The sequence below is a fragment of the Salvelinus alpinus genome, chromosome 2 (genome assembly GCF_045679555.1).
Source record: "Salvelinus alpinus chromosome 2, SLU_Salpinus.1, whole genome shotgun sequence".
Taxonomy (NCBI): Eukaryota; Metazoa; Chordata; class Actinopteri; order Salmoniformes; family Salmonidae; genus Salvelinus; species Salvelinus alpinus.
In genome coordinates, this window is record NC_092087.1 from 23,900,626 (window position 1) to 23,922,289 (window position 21,664).

Consider the following 21,664-nt stretch of genomic DNA (forward strand, 5'->3'; position numbering starts at 1 on the left):
ACATTACCTCAATTATCTTGACTAACCCGTACCCCCGCACCTTGACTCGGTACCGGTACCCCCTGTATATAGTCTCATTATTGTTATTTTATTGTATAACTTTTTTTTAAACTTTAGTTTATTTTCCGAATATTTTCTTACTCTGCATTGTTGGTTAAGGGCTTGTAAATAAGCATTTCACGGTAAGGTCTACACATGTTATTTTCTTTTTGAACGGTTAAATGGGGATCTGACCACAAACAACTCTTTTTCCTTCTATACCCCTCTGAAAAGTGTACATCCCTCCAACAATATCAGTCTGAAGAGCATGCTTTTTAAATTTTCTTATTTAACTAGGCAAGTCAGTTAAGAACAAAATCTTATTGTTGGCCTGTTATAGTTCTCAATCAGAGGCAGCTGTTTATCGTTGTCTCTGTTTGGGGATCATATTTAGGCAGCCATTTCCCCTTTGTGCTTTGTAGGATTTTGTCTATGGATAGTTGCATGTCAGCACTATTATTAGCTTCACATTTCGTTTGGTAGTTTGTTGTTTTTGTTCAGTGTTCATTCATTAAAGGAAAATGTACGCCTACTGCACCTTGGTCCATTCATAATGACGAACGTGATAGAAGATCCCACCATAAACGGACCAAGCAGCGTGGCCAGGAGGAGCAGACATCCTGGACATGGGAGGAGATCCTGGACGGTAAGGGATACTGGACATGGGAGGAGATCCTGGACGGTAAGGGATACTGGACATGGGAGGAGATCCTGGACGGTAAGGGATACTGGACATGGGAGGAGATCCTGGCTGGAAAGGATCGCCTTCCATGGGAGCAGATGGAGGCAGCAAGGGAGGAACAACGACGACACCGGGTTTCACAACCAAGACGCAAGCACGAGAGGCAGCCCCCCCCCCCCAAAATGTGGGGGGGGGCACACGGGGTGGTTGGCAGAGCCAGGTTTCAGACCAGAGCCAACTCCCCGCACTCGCTTTAAGAAGTGTGTGACCGTCCAGGTACCATGTTATGCGGTGATACGCACTGTGTCTCCAGTGCGCATTCACAGCCCGGTGCGCTCGAGGTCAGCTCTCCGCACTTGCCGTGCGAAAATTAGCATCCAGCCAGGACGGGTTGTGCCGGCTCAGCGCTCCTGGTCTCCAGTACGCCTCCTCGGACCAGGATATCCTACGCCGGCTCTACGCGCTGTATCCCCAGTGAGCCTTCACAGTCCAGTACGTCCTGTGCATCCTCCCCGCACTCGCCCTGAGGTGCGTGTCATCAGCCCGGTGCCACCTGTACCGGTCCCACGCATCAGGCCTCCAGTGTGCCTCCACAGTCCAGTACGTCCTGTGCCTCCTCCCCGCACTCGCCCTGAGGTGCGTGTCATCAGCCCGGTGCCACCTGTACCGGTCCCACGCATCAGGCCTCCAGTGCGCCAACACAGTCCAGAGCTTCCGGCGACAGTTCCCAGTCCAGAGCTTCCGGCGACAGTTCCCAGTCCAGAGCTTCCGGCGACAGTTCCCAGACCAGAGCTTCCGGCGACAGTTCCCAGTCCAGAGCTTCCGGCGACAGGTCCCAGTCCAGAGCGTCCGGCGACAGTTCCCAGTCCGGAGCTTCCGGCGACAGTTCCCAGTCAGGAGCTTCCGGCGACAGGTCCCAGTCCGGGGCTTCCGGCGACAGGTCCCAGTCCAGAGCTTCCGGTGACAGGTCCCAGTCCGGAGCTTCCGGCGACGTTTCACAGTCCGGAGCTTCCGGTGACGTTTCACAGCCCGGAACCTCCAACGACGTTTCACAGTCCGGAACCTCCAACGACGTTTCACAGTCCAGAACCTCCAACGACGGTCCACGTTCCGGAACCTCCTGAGACGGTCCGCGGTCCGGAACCTCCTGAGACGGTCCGTGGTCCGGAGCCTCCTGAGACGGTCCGCGGTCCGGAGCATCCTGCGACGGTCTGCGGTCCGGGGCCTCCTGCGACGGTCTGCGGTCCGGAGCCTCCAGCGACGGTCTGCGGTCCAGAACCTCCAGCGGGGGTTCTCAGTCCGGAGCATCCGGCGACAATTCACGGTCCGGTTCCTCCGGCGACGATTCACGGCCCGGAGTCCCCGGCGACGATCCACGGTCCGGTTCCTCCGGCGACGACCCACGGTCCGGAGCTTCCGGCGACGATCCCCGCACCAGAGCCGCCATGGAGGAAGACGTATCTGCGAGCGGAGTGGGTACTTCGCCCCGCACCGGAGCCGCCCCCAACGGTAGATGCCCACCCGGACCCTCCCCTATTGAGTCAGGTTTTGCGGTCGGAGTCCGCACCTTTGGGGGGGGTACTGTCACGCCCTGACCATAGAGAGCTTTTTATTCTCTATGTTGGTTGGGTCGGGATGTGACTAGGGTGGGTTATCTAGGTGTTTGTGTGTCTAAGTTGGCCTGTTATGGTTCCCAATCAGAGGCAGCTGTTTATCGTTGTCTCTGATTGGGGATCATATTTAGTCAGCCATTTCCCCTTTGTGCTTTGTGGGATCTTGTCTATGGATAGTTGCACGTCAGCACTATTATTAGCTTCACGTTTCGTTTGGTAGTTTGTTGTTTTTGTTCAGGGTTCATTTATTAAAGGAAAATGTACGCCTACCACGCTGCACCTTGGTCCATTCATAATGACGAACGTGATACTTATTTACAATGACGGCCTACTGGGGAACAGTGGGATAACGGCCTTGTTCAGCAGCAGAACGAAAGATTCTTACCTTGTCAGCTCGGGGATTCGATCCATCAACCTTTCGGTTACTGGCCCAATGCTCTAACCACAAGGCTACCTGCCGCACCTGCCGCCCTTTTCAGCCTATGATATCAATAAATCACAAATCCCAATAGTATTTTTCTAGGGCACGAGCAGCCCGATTCTGCATTACTCATTATCATATCATTACTTCACAGTGTTCCTATTACTCCCCTGTGGTCAATCAAAAGGTAATGGGGGATAATCCCCTAATCCGTCGTTCACACCAGCAGACACCTTTGAACCTTAACAATGAGTCAGGGTCCTCCCTTGCTGTGTGTGAGTGATCAACAGCAGCACTGTGGAGACACATGACAAGGGAGGTGCTAATGTTGCCGCTGAATTACAGGACAAGGTGCGAAGTACCCCACAGCAAGGGGTTGTTTGTGTGGGAGGAGGGTGTGGAGAGGCTGAGAACCTGTGGCAATATCCCAACCAGACAAAGCACACACATAGCCTTACAGACACCCACACTCACACACTCATCTTTTCTATTGTTTAGGTTTTTAATAAATGGGACTGCAGATTGATTTGAATGTAGTGGCACTGTACGTAACTTCTGAAAATCCACAGCGGAGAATGAAAAATCCTAATTTGCAGTCCTTGAGCCACTGAACTGAAGTTACCTCCTGGCTATAAACATTGTGTTATTCTAATGAAGTTCTATTCAAGTAACATGCATACATACTTTCACACCCAGAATAGCAAAAATAACTATGCAAAGGTACGTGTGTGGTGTATGTGGAGAGACCTCATGCCAAGAACAAAGCCAGTTGTTACCCACATCCAACTTCCTCAGTCCAAACCATGTCCCAGTCAGAAGTTGTGTCTCATGAATTCAGGGTGGAAATAATCCCTTATTCACATGGCTGGATTAATCTAAAGGAAAATATCAAAAGACATGGTTTTCACGTGGCAAAACTCATATCTTGCCCTATGACAAACAAAACTTCTCATTGGGTGTCATTGCTTGCATTTAAATAGTTTCAGTTCTATTAGTTTCAGGTGCTTCTACACCTGCATTGCTTGCTGCTTGTGGTTTTAGGCTGGGTTTCTGTACAGCACTTTGAGTTATCAGCTGATGTAAGAAGGGCTATATAAATAAAAATTCAAAACAACTTCCCACTGGACACACACTGGTTCAATCAAATACTGTTTCCATGTAATTTCAATGAAATTACGTTGAACCAACGTTGAATTGACTTCTGTGCCCAGTGGGTTCTAACTACCACAGATTCAGACATTTTAATTTGGGTTATAATTCAACCACTTTATGTTGGGTTAGAGGATGCTGTGGAAGTTTTATATTTTATAGCTGCTGAGAACAACCATGGAAAACAAAATTCGCTAAACTCAGACTGCAGCATCTGCAGCATTCAGTGTTACATACACAGCCACATGCTGCCCTCTTGTGAATCAATGTGGTAATCGGGCATGTGAACCGAGACTACAGTAGTATATTTCTTTCCTCCTCACTGATCTAATAAAAAAGTTGTATATGCTCAATATTTGGACCGGATAATAGTCCATGACTGAGAAGAAGGTCAGGTCAGCTCAACAATGTTGCTTATTATAATTTGCCACAATACTGTACATGGTCCTGAAAGTTTTAATTTTAAATTAGACAGGAATTGATGTGGTTAAGGCAACAGTGGCTAATGAAAATGTTTCATACCAGTATGTGTTACCGCCACTCATTGTGTATCCATTACTACTTTTATTATTATGTGTTTTACTTTTCTATTCTTTCTCTATTTTCTTTCTGTCTGCATTGTTGGGAAGGGCCCATAAGTAAGCATTTCACTCCTAATCTACACCTGTTATTTACAAAGCATGTGACGAATACAATTTGATTAGATTTTTTTTGCGATTAATTAAGCACATGGACTTGCTAGTTGATTTAAAATAAAGTTCAACTTTGTAATCTTGTGTAGGTTTTTGCAATGCGCTCCCTACGAGAGTGAACTAGACAGTAGACTATTCAAATTAATGGGTTCATTTACAATAATTAACATTTGGTGAATAACATTTGAACACAGCTGTTTGAATATTCTAGTTATTCAATTGATAATTGACCATTAGGGATGAGCTCGTAGCACAGAATCAAATCCGATGCATTCGCATGGACCAGGGCCCATTTTCCCAAAACCATACTAATTAAGGCCAGGTTTATCGTAAAAACATTCATAGGAGCATCATTAAATCTCTACGCTGTTTCCCCAAACTATTGTTACTAAAGTTGCACTTGAAAATCCTTGATATTTACCGAATGCCTCAGACCACTTGTAGAACAGCTAAGTGCGTTGTTACATAACGTTTTTCCCCTCCAAGTCACTTTATACACAGACGATCTCTGTTAAACATAGAATCAAGATGTTTATCTGCCTCTCTGTGACCTCAGATAATTTCAGAACGAAATTGACTACAAATCAAATTTAAAAAAATGTGTCACATGCTTTGTAAACAACAGGGGAAATGTTTACTTACGGGTCCTTTTCCTACAATGCAGAGTTAAAGATAGAGATAAAAAAAAAAAAATAGAAATAGTGAAGAATAAATACACAGTGAATAACAATAAGGAGTAAAAATAACATGGCTATATACAGGGAGTACCAGTACCAAGTCAATGTGCAGGGGTATTTATTTTATTAGGCAAGTCATTTAAGTACAAATTCTTATTTACAATGACAGCCTAGGAACAGCAGGTTAATTAACTGCCTTGTTCAGGGGAAGAATGACAGATTTTTACCTTGTCAGCTCAGGGATTCGATCTAGCAACCTTTCGGTTACTGGCCCAATGCTCTAACCACAAGGCTATCTGCCAAGGTAGCTATGTACATATAGGTAGGGGTAAAGTGACTAAGCAACAGGATAGACACTAGACAGTAACAACAGTGTATGTGGTGAATGTGAAAGTGTGTGTGTGTGTGTGTGTGTGTGTGTGTGTGTGTGTGTGTGTGTGTGTGTGTGTGTGTGTGTGTGTGTGTGTGTGTGTGTGTGTGTGTGTGTGTGTGTGTGTGTGTGTGTGTGTGTGTGTGTGGCGTAAGTGTGGGTGTGTGTAATGTGTATGTGTGTGTTGGGGTGTCAGTGTAAGTATGAATGAGTGTGTGAGCATAGAGTCATCAGGAACAGCTGGTGGTCTCATGCATGGTTCAGTGTTGCTTCCCCGAAGTGAGCATACTGCAGAAGGCATTTAGCTCATCTGTTAGGCTTGTGTCGCTGGGCAGCTCGCAGCTGAGGTTCCCTTTGTAATCCGTGATTTTTTGCCAGCCCTGCCACTTCTGTCGAGCGACGTCGTAGTAGGATTCGATCTTAGTCCTGTATTGATGCTTAGCCTGCTTGATGACTTGTTGGAGGTTGCAGTGGGATTTTTTTACAAGTGTCTGGATCAGTGTCCCGCTCCTTGCAAGCGGCAGTTCTAGCCTTTAGCTCAATGCGGATGTTGCCTGTACTTTACCCCATGGCTTCTTGTTGGGGTATGTACGTACGGTCACTGTGGGGATGACGACTTTGATGAATTTATTAATGAAGCCAGTGACTGATGTGGTAAACTCCTCAATGTTATCAGATGAATCCCAGAACATATTCCAGTCTGTGCTAATGAAACGGTCCGCTTCATCAGACTACTTCCGTATTGAGCGCATCACTGGTACTTCCTGTTTGAGTTTTTGCTTGTAAGCAGGAGGTGTTATGGTCTTATTTGCCAAAGGGAGGGCAAGGTAGAGCCTTGTATGCGTTTCTGTTTGTGGAGTAAAGGTGATGTAGAGTTTCGTCGCCTCTAGGTGCACAGGTGACATGCTGGTAAAAATGAAGGTAAAACGGATTTCAGTTTCCCTGCATTAAAATCACCAGCCACGAGAAACGATCCCTCTGAATGTGCATTTTCTTGTTTGCTTATGGCCCTATACAGCTCATTGAGTGTGGTCTTAGTGCCAGCATTGATTTATCATATTACGGAATTTTTCCATTGGTGCTATGCTTGGTTAGCCGGGTCCCAGATCTGTTTGCACTATCATGTCAACTCCTTGTAATATTTGGAGTGACAAGGAGTGCCATGATGGCACAGTCATGAATCCAAATATTTAGTTGGGGTTGTTTACTTTATTTGTGTCAGTATTTGTTGAAATGTGATACCCATTATGAGAATAAACAGAGGAGGAGATGATGTGCTCCTGTCAGTCATTTAAATATTTGTGCTTCTACTTGAATAAATATGAGATACAGTTGAAGTCGGAAATTGACATACACTTAGGTTGGAGTCATTAAAACTCGTTTTTCAACCACTCCACAAATTTCTTGTTAACAAACTATAGTTTTGGTAAGTCGGTTAGGACATCTACTTTGTGCATGACACAAGTATTTTTCCAATAATTGTTTACAGACAGATTATTTCACTTATAATTCACTGTATCACAATTCCAGTGGGTCAGAAGTTTACATAGAGAAGCCACTTCTCCAAAACCGCCATAAAAAAGCCAGACTACGGTTGGCAACTGCACGTGGGGACAAAGATCAAACTTTTTGGAGAAATGTCCTCTGGTCTGATGAAAGAAAAATAGAACTGCTTGGCCATAATGACCATCGTTATGTTTGGAGGAAAAAGGGGTCGCTTGCAAGCCAAAGAACACCATCCCAACCGTGAAGCACGGGGGTGGCAGCATCATGTTGTGGGGGTGCTTTGCTGCAGGAGGGACTGGTGCACTTCACAAAATAGATGGCATTATGAGGGAGGAAAATTATGTGGATATATTGAAGCAACCTCTCAAGACATCAGTCAGGAAGTTAAAGCTTGATCGCAAATGGGTCTTCCAAATGGACAATGTCCCCAAGCATACTTCCAAAGTTGTGGTAAAATGGCTTAAGGACAACAAAGTCAAGGTATTGGAGTGGCCATCACAAATCCCTGACTTCAATCCCATAGAAAATTTGTGGGCAGAACTGAAAAAGTGTGTGCGAGCAAGGAGGCCTACAAACCTGACTAAGTTACACCAGCTTTGTCAGGAGGAATGGGCCAAAATTCACCCAACTTATTGTGGGAAGCTTGTGGAAGGCTACCCAAAACTTTTGATCCAAGTTAAACAATTTAAAGGCGACGCTACCAAATACTAATTGTGTTTATGTAAACTTCTGACCCACTGGGAATGTGATGAAAGAAATAAAAGCGGAAATAAATAATTCTCTGCTATTATTCTGACATTTCACATTCTTAAAATAAAGTGGTGATCCTAAATGACCTAAGACAAGGAAATTTTACAAGGATTAAATGTCAGGAATTTAGTTTAAAAAACTGAGTTTAAATGTATTTGGCTAAGGTGTATTTGGCTAACTTCCGACTCAACTGTATACACACCATGTCCAAAAGTATGTGGACACCTGCTCGTCAAGCATCTCATTTTAAAATCATGGGCATTCATTTGGAGTTGGTCCACCCTTTACTGCTATAACAGCCTCCACTCTTCTGGGAAGGCTTTCCACTAGATGTTGGAACATTGCTGCGCGGACTTGCTTCCATTTAGCCACAAGAGCATTAGTGAGGTCGGGCACTGATGTTGTGCAATGAAGCCTGGCTCACAGTCGGCGTTCCAATTCATCCCAAAGGTGTTTGATGGGGTTGAAGTCAGGGCTCTGTGCAGGCCAGTCAAGTTCTTCCACACCGATCTTGAATAACAATTTCTGTATGGACCTCGCTTTGTGCACGGGGGAATTGTCAAGCTGAAACAGGAAAGGGCCTTCATCAAACTGTTGCCACAAAGTTGGAAGAACAGAATCATCTAGAATGTCATTGTATACTGTAGTGTTAAGATTTCCCGTCACTGGAACTAAGGGACCAACCCAATACCATGAAAAACAGCCCCAGACCATTATTCCTCCTCCACCAAACTTCACAGTTGGCACTATGCATTGGGGCAGGTAGCGTTCTCCTGGCATCCGCCAAACCCAGATTAGTCCGTCGGACTGCCAGATGGTGAAGCGTGATTTATCACTCCAGAGAACGCGTTTCCACTGCTCCAGAGTCCAATGGTGGCGAGCTTTACACAACTCCAGCCGACGCTTGGCATTGCGCATGGTGATCTTAGGCTTGTGTGAGGCTGCTTGGCCATGGAAACCCATTTCATGAAGCTCCCTACAAACAGTTATTGTGCTGACGTTGCTTCCAGGGGCAGTTTGGAACTCGGTCATGAGTGTTGTAATCGAGGACGGACGATTTTTGCTCACTACGCACTTCAGCACACGGCGGTCCCGTTCTGTGAGCTTGTGTGGCCTACCACTTTGCGGCTGAGCCGTTGTTGCTCCTAGACATTTCCACTTCCAATTCACATAGTGGTGTTTGCCTTAGCAATCTCACTGGAATAAAGACTTCCTCCATTCCTGTCATTAATGAAAAACATTGTAATAATACTTAGATACCCATAGACATCCAGTCATTGCGCTAATGCTAGTTAGAAATTGCGCTAGAGCAAGTTAGCAACTTCCTTAAAACTGCACGCAGAGACATCAAATTAGTATCCACAAGTTCATCTGACTCTAGGGAAGTAAATAAAGAGCCTCATTGACAAAATCCCTATGTATCCCTTTAATGTTATAACCCTCACTTCCAAGGCAGTCATAGTCAATGAAATAATAACTGATCATGAACTCGATGTGAGTGGCCTGACTGAAACATGACTTGAGCCTGATGAATTTACTGCACTAAAAGAGGTCTCTCCTCCTGGTTACACTAATTACCATATGTCCCACAAATCCCACAAAGGCGGATGTGTTGCTAACATTTATGACAGCAAATTTAAATTTACGAGAAAAATAATTACTGCATTTTCGTCTTTTGAGGTTCTAGTCATGAAATCTATGCAGCTTATCAATCGCTTTTTATAGCTACTGTTTACAAGCCTCCTCGGCCGTATACAGCGTTCCTCACTGAGTTCCCTGAATCTATTGGACCTCATAGTATGGCATTTTTGGTTACTTCAATATTCACATGGAGAAGTCCCAAAGATCCAACATGTCTCAGGACCTACGCATTGCCACAGTCATATCCTGGATCTAGTTTTGTGCCATGGAATAGATATTGTGGATCTAAATGCTTTTCCTCATAATACTGGACTATTGGACCACTATCTTATTACCTTTGCAATCGCAACAAATAATTCAGTTAGACCCCAACCAAGGATTGTCAAAAGCTGTGCTATAAATTCTTGAACAACCCAAAGATTCATAGATGCCCTTACAGACTCCCTCCACCTACCCAAGGACTTCAAAGTACAAAAATCAGTTATCCACCTAACCAAGGATTTAAAACTTACGTAATACCATAGATGTAGTCACACCGCTCAAAGCAAAAAGCTAACAAAAAAAATTGTCACAAGAAACTAGCTCCCTGGTATGCAGAAAATAACTGAGACATGAAGCAAGCTTCCAGATTTTTTTTACGGAAATGGCACGCCACCAGATTGGAAGTCTTCCGACTAGCTTGGAAAGACAGTACCCGTGCAATATTGAAAAGCCCTCACTGCTGCTCGATCAGCCTACTTTTCCAACCTGATTGATGAGAATAAAAACAATCCAATATTTATTTTTGATACTGTCGCGAAGTTACATTCCCAAGCAGCATTCCACAAGTGAAGAGGGCCTTCACTTCAGCAGTGATGAATTCATGAACTTCTTCAACGAAAAGATCATGATCAAACAAATTACGGACTCCTCTTTGAATATGCGTATTTCTCCAAAACTCAGTTGTCCCGAGTCTGCACAGAACTGCCACGACAACAGATCAATGGAGACACTAGAGTTTTTTAATCCTGTATCTTTTGACACATTCACTAAAATAGTTATAGCCTCTAAACCATCCAGCTGTCTACTGGACCCTATTCCAACTAAACTACTAAAATAGCTACTTCCTGTGCTTGTTCCTCCTATGTTGAACAAAATTAACTGCTCCCTATTCTCCGGATGTGTACCAAACTCACTAAAAGTGTCAGTAAAAGTCACTAAAAGTGACGTGATCTTCCTGTCTGGGTTGGCGCCCAGACAGGATCTTCCTGTCTTTGTGGGCTATACTCGGCCTTGTCTCAGGATGGTAAGTTGGTGGTTGAAGATATCCCTCTAGCGGTGTGGGGGCTGTGCTTTGGCAAAGTGGGTGGGGTTATATCCTTCCTGTTTGGCCCTGTCCGGGGGTATCATCGGATGGGGCCACAGTGTCTCCTGACCCCTCCTGTCTCAGCCTCCAGTATTTATGCTGCAGTAGTTTATGTGTCGGGGGGCTAGGGTCAGTTTGTTATATCTGGAGTACTTCTCCTGTCTTATCCGGTGTCGTGTGTGAATTTAAGTATGCTCTCTCTAATTCTCTCTTTCTCTCTTTCTTTCTCTCTCTCGGAGGACCTGAGCCCTAGGACCATGCCTCAGGACGACCTGGGATGATGACTCCTTGCTGTCCCCAGTCCACCTGGCCATGCTGCTGCTCCAGTTTCAACTGTTCTGCCTGCGGCTATGGAACCCTGACCTGTTCACCGGATGTGCTACCTGTCCCAGACCTGCTGTTTTCAACTCTCTAGAGACCGCAGGAGCGGTAGAGATACTCTTAATGATCGGCTATGAAAGCCAACTGACATTTACTCCTGAGGTGCTGACTTGCTGTACCCTCGACAACTACTGTGATTATTATTATCTGACCATGCTGGTCATTTATGAACATTTCAACATCTTGGCCATGTTCTGTTATAATCTCCACCCGGCACAGCCAGAAGAGGACTGGCCACCCCTCATAGCCTGGTTCCTCTCTAGGTTTCTTCCTAGGTTTTGGCCTTTCTAGGGAGTTTTTCCTAGCCACCGTGCTTCTACACCTGCAATGCTTGCTGTTTGGGGTTTTAGGCTGGTGTACGAAGGGCTATATAAATACATTTGATTTGATTTGATTTGAGTAATTAAAATCTAATGAAAAGGCCAAACCACAAAAAAAGAAAACAATAAAAAAAATCTTTATTCTACAAATATGAAAAGAAATACAAATAAAAATCTATATATCAACTCTCCCATTCCTCTCAACATTTAAAAAAAAATCTGTTGCCAAGCAACTCACTGCCTTCCTGAAGATAAATCATGTACAATCATGCACTGACTTGATCTTCCTGTCTGGTTTTCATGCAATACTACATCATTTTCCATATAAGCAGAATATGTTTTAATACCACTCAAATTATTGAAATTACAGGCTAAGAATGGACAGAGTGTCACGGCCGTCGTCTAGGTGGAAATGACCGGACCAAGGTGCAGCGTGGTAAGCGTACATTTAATTTTATTTAGAATGTCGCCAACAAAACAAGAAACAAAGAAACGACCGTGAAGCTTGCGAGGGCTATAGTGCCACTAACAAAGTCAACTACCCACAAACACCAAAGGAAAAAAGGCTGGACTGGACTGGGGACCCTCGGACTGGGGACCCTCGTTGCAGGCTCCGGACTTGAGACCCTCGTTGCAGGCTCCGGACTGGAGACCGTCGCTGCAGGCTTCGTGCCATGGATCGTTGCTGGAGGCTTTGTGCCATGGATCACCTCTGGAGGCTTCGTGCCGTGGGTCACCACTGGAGGCTTCGTGCTGTGGATCATCACTGGAGGCTTCGTGCCATGGAACATCACTGGAGGCTTCGTGCCATGGATCATCACCTGAGGCTTCGTGCCATGGATCATCACTGGAGGCTTCGTGCCATGGATCACCACTGGAGGCTTCGTGCCATGGATCACCACTGGAGGCTTCGTGCCATGGATCACCTCTGGAGGCTTCGTGCCGTGGATCACCACTGGAGGCTTCGTGCAATGGATCATCACTGGAGGCTTCGTGCAATGGATCATCACTGGAGTGAGGAGACATCTAGGCAGCCTGGTGCGTGGAGCTGCCACAGGGCTTACCAGGCTGGGGAGACATACAGGAGGCCTGGTTCTGGGAGCAGGCACAGGACTCACCAGGCTGTGGAGACATACTGGAGGCTTGGTTCTTGGAGTAGGCACCGGATACACTGGGCCGTGGAGGCGCACTGGAGGTCTCAAGCGTAGAGCCTGCACAACCCGTCCTGGCTGGATGGATACCTTCGCCCGGCAAAGGCAGGGCGCTGGCACAGGATGCACTGGGCTGTGCAGACGCACCGGAGACACAGTGCGCAGAGCCGGCGCAGGACATCCTGGGCCGTAGAGACGCACTGGCGGCCAGATGCGCTGAGCCGGCACCTTCCGTCCTGGCTGGATGCCCAATCTAGCCCGGCCGATGCGGGGAGCTGGAATGTAGCGCACCGGGCTGTGAACGCGCACTGGAGACACCGTGCGCTCCACCGCATTACACGGTGCCTGACCAGGTCTCCAACCTGACTCAGCCAATCTCCTTGTGTGTCCCCCCCCAAAAAAAATTGGGAGTGGCCTCCCGGTCTTTAGTGCCAGCCGTGACCCTGTGTATTCCTGGGCCCTTTTTCTAGCTGCCTCCGCTTTCCTCCCTGCTTCCACCTGCTCCCAGGGCAGGCGATCCTTCTCCGCCAGGATTTTCTCCCACGTCCAGGATCCTTTCCCATTCAAAATGTCCTCCCACGTCCATTCTTCCTTACCACACTGCTTGGTCTGTTTGTGGTGGGTAGTTCTGTCACGGCCGTCGTCTAGGTGGAAATGACCGGACCAAGGTGCAGCGTGGTGAGCGTACATTTTATTTTATTTAGAATGTCGCCAACAAAACAAGAAACAAAGAAACGACCGTGAAGCTTACGAGGGCTATAGTGCCACTAACAAAGCCAACTACCCACAAACACCAAAGGAAAAAAGGTTGCCTAAGTATGATTCCCAATCAGAGACAACGATAGACAGCTGTCCCTGATTGAGAACCATACCCGGCCAAAACATAGAAATCCAAAACATAGAAATAAAGAAACTAGAATGCCCACCCTAGTCACACCCTGGCCTAACCAAAATAGAGAATAAAAGCCTCTCTATGGCCAGGGTGTGACACAGAGAGATAGGTCTATATGTGCCTCTTATCATATTTCTCCAATGTCAAATCCGTGTGTCTGTTTACAATGAAACTGTCCCTGTTTGCAATAATTAAGACATTATTAGGAATCTGAGTATGGTACTTTCAAAAGCTAGGCCTACTTTTACACCCTAAACAGTAGGCCGACCGACGCAGAAAAATGTAAGCTATAGCTGCCGGCTACTCTTCTTCTGTGGGTTAACTCAACAAGAGAAGATCACAAGTGTTTCCCTAAAAGCTGTCTGTATCACGTTTAAGGTATGACCCAGATGCAGACAGTGTTGAAGAAACAAACTTTTATTTCTAAAACAGGGGCAGGCAAACGACAGGTCAAAGGCAGGCAGGGGTCAATAATCCAGAGAGGGTGCAAAGGGACCAGAACGGCAGGCAGTCTCATGGTCAGGGCAGGCAAGGGTCAATAATTCAGTAAGGTGGGGTAATGTACAAAACGGTAGGCAGGCTCAGGGTCAAGACATGGCAGAAAGTCAAAACCCGGAAACGGCTAGAAAACAGGAGCAAGAAACAGGCAGGAGCAGGGTGTAACGGGTGTCGTCGTCGGAAGAGGAAGAATCGGACCAAAGCACAGCGTGGTAAGTGTTCATGACTTTTATTGAACTGAACACTGGAACAAAATAACAAAGAGAATAAACGAAACCGAAACAGTCCTGTCAGGTGCAGAAAACACTAAACAGAAAATAACTACCCACAAAGCATCGGTGGGGAAAAGCTACCTAAGTATGGTTCCCAATCAGAGACAACGATAGACTGTCTGAGAACCATACCCGGCCAAAACAAAGAAATACAAAACATAGAAAAAGGAACATAGAATGCCCACCCAAATCACACCCTGACCAAACCAAAATAGAGACATAAAAAGCTCTCTACGGTCAGGGCGTGACAGTACCCCCCCCCCCCCCTCCCCCCCAAAGGAGCGGACTCCGGCCGCAAAACCTGAACCTATAGGGGAGGGTCTGGTTGGGCATTTCTCTGCAGTGGCGGCTCTGGTGCGGGACGTAGACCCCGCTCCCCCCCTGGCTTGGCCCACTTAGGTGGCGCCTCTAGAGCGGGGACCCTCGCCGCCGACCCCAGACTGGGGACGCTCGTAGCGGGCCCCGGACTGGGTCGCCCTCGTAGCGGGCCCCGGACTGAGCGCCCTCGTTGTGGGCCCCGGACTGGGCACCCTCGTTGCGGGCCCCGGACTGGGCACCCTTGTTGCGGGGCCCGGACTGGAGGGCGACTCAGAAGGCTCCGGACTGGAGGGCGACTCGGAAGGCTCCGGACTGGAGGGCGATTCGGAAGGCTCCGGACTGGAGGGCGACTCGGAAGGCTCTGGACTGCGAAATAATTACAATTTAGCAATTAAACACTGGAGTGATAGATGTGAAGAAGATGAATGTGCAAGTAGAGATACTGGGGTAAAAAAGGAGCAAAAAAAAGAAATAATATGGGGATGAGGTAGTTGGATGGGCTATTTACAGATGGGCTATGTACAGGTGCAATGATCTGTAAGCTGCTCTGACAGCTGATGCTTAAAGTTAGTGAGGGAGATATGAGTCTTCAGCTTCAGTGATTTTTGCAATTCGTCCCAGTCATTGGCAGCAGAGAACTGGAAGGAAAGGTGGCCAAATGAGGAATTGGCTTTGGGGGTGACCAGTGAAATATACCCACTGGAGTGCGTGCTACTGGTGGGTGCTGCTATGGTGAACAGTGAGCTGAGATAAGAATGGGGCATGCTTATTTAGGATGGTGAGGAATTGAATGGGGCATGCTTATTTAGGATGGTGAGGAAAACACTTTTTAAGAATAACCGGGCATCCTCTACTGACAGAATGAGGTCAATATCCTTCCAGGATACCCGGGCCAGGTCGATTAGAAAGGCCTGCTCGCTGAAGTGTTTTAGGGAGCGTTTGACAGTGATGAGGGGTGGTCGTTTGACCGCAGACCCATTACGGACGCAGGCAATGATCGCTGAGATCGCTGAGATCCTGGTTGAAGACAGGATGATATCTATGAGGGTGCCCGTGTTTACGGATTTGGGGTTTTATCTGGTAGGTTCATTGATCATTTGTGTGAGATTGAGGGCATCTAGCTTAGATTGTAGGACGGCCAGGGTGTTACGCAAGTCTCAGTTTAGATCACCTAACAGTACCAGCTCTGAAGATAGATGGGGGGCAATTCGCATATGGTGTCCAGGGCACAGCTGGTGGCTGAAGGTGGTCTACAACAAGCGGCAACGGTGAAAGACTTGTTTTTGAAAAGGTGGATTTTTAAAAGTAGAAGCTCAAATTGTTTGGTTATAGACCTGGATAGTATGACAGAACTCTGCAGGCTATATCTGCAGTAGATTGACCCCTTTGGCAGTTCTATCTTGTTGGAAAATGTTATTGCTAGCGATGGAAATTTCAGGATTTTTGGTGGCCTTCCTAAGCCAGGATTCAGACGCGGCTAGGACATCCAGGTTGGCAGAGTGTGCTAAAGCAGTGAATAAAACAAACTTAGGGGGGAGGCTTCTAATGTTAACATGCATGAAACCAAGGCTTATATGGTTACAGAAGTCAACAAATGAGAGCGCCTGGGGAATGGGAGTAGAGCTAGGCGCTGCAGGGCCTGCATTAACCTCTACATCACCAGAGGAACAGAGGAGGAGTAGGATAAGGGTACGGCTAAAGGCTATAAGAACTGATCGTCTTGTGCGTTCAGAACAGAGAGTAAAAGGAGCAGGTGTCTGGGCGCGGAAGAATAGATTCAAGGCATAATGTACATACAAGGGTATGGTAGGATGTGAATACAGTGGAGGTAAACCTAGGCATTGAGTGACGATGAGAGATGTTTTGTCTCTAGAGACACCATTTAAACCAGGTGAGGTCACCGCATGTGTGGGAGGTGGAACAATAGGGCTAGCTAAGGCATATTGAGCAGGGCTGACTGAAGGCTCTACAGTGAACTAAGACAATAATCACTAACCAAACAGCAATGGACAAGGCATATTGACACTAGGGAGAGGCATGCGTAGCCGAGTGATCATAGGGTCCAGTGAGTAGCTAGGCGAACTGGAGACACGGCGATTCAGACAGTTAGCGGGCCGGGGCTAGCAGACTAGCAGAACGGCCTTAGGGGGACGTCGCAACGGAAGAGTCTGTTGTAGCCCCCTCGGACGGTTACGTCAGCAGACCAGTCGTGATGGATCGGCAGGGCTCCGTGTAGGCAGTAAAAGGGTCCAGGCCAATTGGCAAAATGGGTATTGTAGCCCAAGAAATTGACTGATAGACCTCTTCAGCAAGCCGGGAGGTGGACCTAGCTCGGGGCTAGCTCCAGGTAACTGGTGCTTGCTTCGGGACAGAGACGTTAGCCAGGAGTAGCCACTCGGATAGCAGCTAGCTAGCTGCGATGATCCGGTGTAAAGGTTCAGCGATTGCGGTAGGAATCCGGAGATGTGGAGATGTTGTAGAGGGACATGTTCTAGACAGCTAGCGGGCCGCGGCTAGCAGGCTATCAGATGGGCATTCAGGGGACGTCACGACGGAGGAGCTTGTTGAAACCTTTCGGGCGGATTACGTCAGTAGACCAGTCGTGATGGATCGGTGGGGCTCCTTGTCGGCAGTAAAAGCGGTCCAGGCCAATTGGAAAAATAGGTTTTGTAGCCCAAGGAGTGGCTGAGGAACCTCTTCAGCTAGCTGGGAGATGGGCCTAGCACAAGGCTAGCTCCAGGCTAACTGGTGCTTGCTTCGGGACAGAGACGTTAGCCAGGAGTATCCACTCGGATAGCAACTAGCTAGCTGTGATGATCCAGGTGAAAAGGTTCAGAGCTTGCGGTAGGAATTCGGAGATGAGGAGATGTTGTAGAGAAAAAGCAGTCTGATATGCTCTTGGATGAATCGCGCTGTGCAGACTGGCAGGGGTTGACCGGGCTGAGGTTAGCTGATGACCGCTAGCAGTGGCTAACTGACTACTAGCTAGTAGCTAGTTAGCTGGCTAGCTTCTGTTGGGGGTTCCGGTTCTAAAGTATAGAAAATAGCAGTTTCATACCACATTGGGTGAGGCGGGTTGCAGGAGAGTATGTTGAAATTGAGGTTAAAAATATTAAAAATATATACAAAATATATACGAAGGAAAAAAAATATTTATAAATGGGACACGACAAGACAACGACAAAGACGTCTGACTGCTACGCCGTCTTGGATTACCAGGACATGTACTCAGAGCATGCACTGACCAACTGGCAAGTGTCTACACTGAGTCTGTAATACCTGCATGTTTCAAGCAGACCACCATAGTCCCTGTAGCACTCACGTTTGTAGCCATGAAGTGCTTTGAAAGGCTGGTCATAGCTCACATCAACACCATCATCCCAGACCCTCTCGAATTCGCATACCGCGCCACCAGATCCACAGATGACGCAATTTCTATTGCACTCCACACTGCCCTTTCCCACCTGGACAAAAGAAACACATACTTGAGAATGCTATTCATTGACTAAGCTCAGCGTTCAACACCATAGTGCCCTCAACGCTCATCCCTAAGCTAAGGACCCAGGGACTAAACACCTCCCTCTGCAACTGGATCCTGGTTTTCCTGATGGGCTGCTATGGTGGTAAGGGAAGGCAACAGCACGACTCTAACACCATCGTTATGTTTGCCGACGATACAGCGGTGGTAGGCCTGATCACCGACAACAATGAGACAGCCAATAGGGAGGAGGCTAGAGACCTGGCAGTGTGGTGCCAGGACAACAACCTCTCCCTTAACGTGATCAAGACAAAAGGAGATGATCGTGGACTACAGGAAAACGACCCTATTCACATCGACGGGGATGTAGTGGAGCAGGTTGAGAGCTTCAAGTTCCCTGGTGACCACTTCATCCAAACACATCAAGACAGTCGTGAAGAGGGCACAACAACGCCTATTCCCCCACAGGATACGGAAAATATTTGGCATGGGTTCTCAGATCCTCATAAAGTTATACAGCTGCACCATCGAGAGCATCCTGACTGGTTGCATCACCGCTGATATGGAAACTGCTCTGCATCCGACAGCAAGGCTCTACAGACGGTAGTGAGTACCGCCCAGTACACCACTCGGGCCAAGCTTCCTGCCATCCAGGACCTCTGTACCGGTACCCCCTGTATATAGCCCCGCTATTGTTATTTACTGCTGCTCTTTAATTACTTGTTATTCTTATTTCTTACTTTTTTTTAGGTATTTCTTAAAACTGCATTGTTGGTTTAGGGCTTTTAAGTAAGCATTTCACTGTAATGTCTACACCTGTTTTATTCAGAACATGTGACAAATACATTTTGATTTGATTTGATATACTAGGCGGTGTCAGAGGAAGGCCCTAAAAATTGTCAAAGACTCCAGCCACCCTAGTAATAGATTGTTTTCTCTGCTACCACATGGCAAACGGTACCGGATCGCCAAGTCTCGGTTCAAAAGGCTTCTTAACAGCTTCTACCCCCAAACCATAAGACTGCTGAACAGTTAATCAAATGACTACCCAGCCTATTTGCATTGGCCACAATTTTTTTTACGCTGCTGCTATTGGCTGTTTATTACCTATGCATAGTCCCTTCACCCCTACCTACATGTACATATTACCTCAATTACCAAGACTAACCTGTACCCCCGCACATTGACTCACTACCGGTACCCCCTGTATATAGCCTCATTATTGTTATTTTATTGTGTTACTATCTTTTTACTTTAGTTTATTTAGTAAATATTTTCTTAACTGTTATTTTTCTTAAAACTGCATTGTTGGTTAAGGCCTGTAAGTAAACATTTCACGGTAAGGTGTTGTATTCGGCCCAAGTGACAAATAAGATTTGATTTGATAAATACCAGACCAGCCCAGTACAACTCACCCTAGCTTGTCTCAGTTTGACCTAATAGTGTGAATCGGGCAATAGTGTGTTCCTCAAGGCATGGTCACACCATAGACTTATGGGTCACATCATTGAGTATTAGCACACACAAATCAGCAAAAATACACTCCCAGTCAAAAAGTATTTTTCTTTATTTTTACTATTTTCTACATTGTAGAATAATAGTGAAGACATTAGAACTATGAAATAACAAATAGGGAATCATGTAGTAACCAAAAATGTGTTAAACAAATCAAAATATATTTTATATTTGAGATTCTTCAAAGTAGCCATCCTTTGCCTTGATGACAGCTTTGCACACGCTTGGCATTCTCTCAACCAGCTTCACCTGGAATGCTTTTCCAACAGTATTGAAGGAGTTCCCACATATGCTGAGCACTTGTTGGCTGCTTTTTCTTCACTCTGCGGGTCAGACTCATCCCAAATCATCTCAATTTGGTTGAGGTCGGGGGATTGTGGAGGCCAGGTAATCTGATGCAGCACTCCATCACTCTCCTTCTTGGTAGAATAGCCCTTATACAGCCTGGAGGTGTGTTGGGTCATTGTCCTTTTGAAAAATAAATGATTGTCCCACTAAGCGCAAATCAGATGGGATGGCGTATCGCTGCATAATGCTGTGATAGCCATGCTGGTTAAATGTGCCTTGAATTCTAAATAAATCACAGACAGTGTCACCAGCAAAGCAAACCACACCATAACACCTCCTCCATGCTTTACAGTGGGAAATACGCATGAAGAGATCATCCGTCTCACAAAGACACTGTGGTTGGAACCAAAAATCTCCAATTTAGACTCCAGACCAAAGAACAAATTTACACCGGTCTAATGTCCATTGCTCGTGCTTCTTGGCCCAAGCAAGTCTCTTCTTATTATTGTTGTCCTTTAGTAGTGTCTTCACTATTATTTTACAATGTAGAAAATAGTATAAATAAAGAAAAACCCTTGAAGGAATAAGTGTTCTAAAACTTTTGACCGATAGTGTATATCCAATCGAGGCTTACCTGTGCATGTTGGGATGGCACCAGGTCATAAACTACATCCTGAGTCAACTACATAAAAGCAGTCCTCTGTAGAATTCTCAGAGCCCAATATTGAATGTCTACCCAGAGACCAAGAGGCATCTTTTCCCATGTTGGAGATCCACTGCGCCAAAGTCTCTGCATCATCATGGGGAACCGTTTGAGCATATAATGAGTTGTATTACTGCAACACCTTTCAGCCAGCTGCAGATTCTAAAACAGAAACTCTTACTAGCAATTAAGAACATGAACTTTGGTTTTGTGTAGAGGTTGACAAACATGTTTACCTGTTGTGTAATATTTACCTAGTTACATTTTTGTAGATTTGTTTGGAACAATTTGGTATGTCAACCTAACCTCAACAACAGAGGAATTACTCACGGAAGTGTCAACAGGATAAAATAAGAAAAATAAATGAAATAAAATATGGTACTTGCAATTGGAATGTTATGCTGCTGCCATTGTACCTTGCTGCAATATGATACTTAAAAGTTGACATCCTCCGGGTCTGTGTCTGTCTCTGTCTCTGCAATGAATGTGAAGATTACAAGGCTGGTTGGTGCTGGTTTATATGGTGTTCTGGATCTAGAAAGGTGGGTGTCTTTCTATTGGTTGCTTCTGTCCTCTTTGTCATTCATCTATCAGAATATGAAGCCATCTAACAAAGCAGGTAATTGAAAGTTGTGACACCATTGCTTGATCAATGCCATTAATGCTGAGGAGGGTGATACCTCAAGACAAAGGGTTGCTTCATGTGCTTGTGGGAAATGGGAAACTGGGAAGTGGGAAGTCGTAAGTCCGACATGAATGTGTTCATTTGCCTTTGAAGTCGGGAACAATTCTTCAACCAGTAAGATTGTAGTTAGCTTGATAAGCTAGCTAAAATGGCTAATAATAAAGTTAGTTAGCACATGACCAGTGTGCATCTGCTGGGCCACGAAACCCAAACCGGCTGCGTGCATGCGCCTTCGCGCGCTATCGTGCATACATTTATTTTGTCCCCCTACACCAAAC